Genomic DNA, 2,299 nt, shown 5'->3' with positions numbered 1-2,299 from the left:
GACTGGGTTGATGATGTGGTAATGATAGGTGATAATGATGACATGGCATGGTGATGTGGCCTATTGATGTGGACCCGAGGTGATGTGGCAAACAACTGACTAGATTGCTTACATGGTAGGTGACTGCCATGTGGCAAATGACATGGCACTTGGAGATAAGGGTGTCATGTGGCATTTTGGTGACCAAGTGTGGGTTGGGTGGATGTGAGATGACCTTGGGATAAGGTCTCTGATCCACGTGGCAAGTGAGTTAGCCAGCCACGCGTTAGTCTTGGCCACACCACTTCTAGATTCTAACGGAATTTAAGAAGAGCATCGTCTACTGTAGATCTGCTTGGAAGGCTGTTTCACGGTCGGAGCCGAGGAGCTGGTCGTGTGGAGCTAGTCGTTTGATGCGACTGTTGCATCATTGAAGTCATTGAGAGAATCAGGGTATACTTGAGATGGCACAAGAGGAGCTTGGAGAGGCTTGGCACATGGTGTAAAGGGCTAGCTTACTACTCATTGTGTAGGAGCATTGCTTGGCTCATCGGTGAACCGTTGAAGGCAACCTTGGCCTTGTTGGAGAAGGCATTGGTCGAACAGCGTTGGAGGTCCCATGAGTAGGATCCCTTGTAGTGAGCCACCACTGGAGCTACTATTGCTGCTAAGCTATAGATGATGCTGGTGGTGTCCTTCATTGGTGAGGCGTCCATTTGAGGAGGTGCTTCGGTTAGGCTATTGGCAATGTAAGGATGACTTTGTGGCTCGTTGGATGCACCTTAATTGTTGGAGAGGTCGTAGAATTCATCATAAGATAGCTGCCTCATTGTTTGTTGTAGGGTCGCTGTAGATTAAGGCCTCGGAGCCTTTGTGCAGACGTTCACAAAAGAGTTGTTGATGGTGTGTAGAGTAAGCTGCTCATTGTGCAGGTGCTAGCTTTAAGCTTGCTGTAGTTGTTAGATGGCATGTCGTCGCGGATGTAGTTTAGAAGATTTGCTTAGTTAGCTGCCAAGTTTGAAGGTGTCGAATGGAGCCAATAGGATGAGCTAGATCTGGCTAGAACTGGGACTTGCCAGTGCTAGCTAAAACTGGGAGCCTGGGAGCTACACTTAGCACAGAACACCTCTCTCACAATAGAAGAGATGAAACCTTTCTCTCAATAAAATCATTGTAGAGAATAGCTCTCTCAAAGCTTAGACTCTTTGATTCTCTCTCACTCAGTGGCTCTCAAAGAAGAGAAACTTTCTCTCTTTTTCACACAATATATCTCTCAAAGATACAATGAATCGAATTGAAGAAGATTAACAAAAACCTTTCAATAATGGACGAAAATCTCTCTCAAATGGATGGAATTTCCTTCTTAAGGTGGACAGAATTCTCTCTACTATGGAAGTGAAGGGAAGGAACTCACGATCACTCAAGAGAATTCTTAGACTCTCAATCTCTCTCGCACTCTCAAGGATTGCAATGCCTCAGCGGAAGGCAAGGGAGCTCTGATACCATGACAAAATATGAAAGCAGGAAATTTGATATTTAAATTTCAATTTTTTCATTTATTTACAATATAAAATTTTGAAGTTTTATACCAATATTCGTTTTAAAACCAATCTTGGTGGATCCTACCAAGATTGGTTTTAAAACCAATCTTCTTGCCCTTCATTCTCCACCCAAGAAGATTGGTTTTAAATTTGGCCTTCTTGCCCTTCTCGAAATGGAGAGAGAGAGAGAGAGAGAGAGAGGGGGGGGGCAAGGTGAAGCCTCAGCCTTTTACCCTTTATCTAAATTGGATTTAAAATTGATATTGGTGGAGGATGATAGGCTATCCCCCATAGCCCTTCATTTTCCACCTAAAAATATATGTTTTAAAATTAATCTTCTTTCCCTTTTTCCACCCAGGAAGATCGGTTTTAAAACCAATGTTCTTGCTCTTCATCTTCTCAGGAGGGAGATATGATATGATAATGATATGACTGTATTATAGTCCATGGTAGTCCCTTTGAGATCTATAGGACTGGTGATTGCTATCAATTAATAGTGATCCCTTACATTCAGTGAGAAAAAATTCAAACTTGTCATGTATTCAGTACTTGTTGGGCTAGCTTGTGTGCTAGACCCAATACCTTGTTGTGATATTCCAAAACCTGTTTCAAGTAGCTTCCTAGCTTTTTGGATGGCTGATATCTTTGCTTTCCTCACATCCTTGTCTGATGTGTGCATAGGATCTATATCATAGGAATGCATGATGTCCATTCTCTACCTCCCTTGTGGGGTACACTTTGCAGGTTCTCTCCTCTCTAGGAATCCATCGTCTTGTCCA

The sequence above is a fragment of the Dipteris shenzhenensis genome, chromosome 8 (genome assembly GCF_047967505.1).
Source record: "Dipteris shenzhenensis isolate YYH24624 ecotype China chromosome 8, Dip_SZ_1.0, whole genome shotgun sequence".
NCBI classification, from domain to species: domain Eukaryota; kingdom Viridiplantae; phylum Streptophyta; class Polypodiopsida; order Gleicheniales; family Dipteridaceae; genus Dipteris; species Dipteris shenzhenensis.
The sequence above is the reverse complement of the archived record's forward strand: the minus strand, read 5'-3'. Positions refer to the sequence as shown.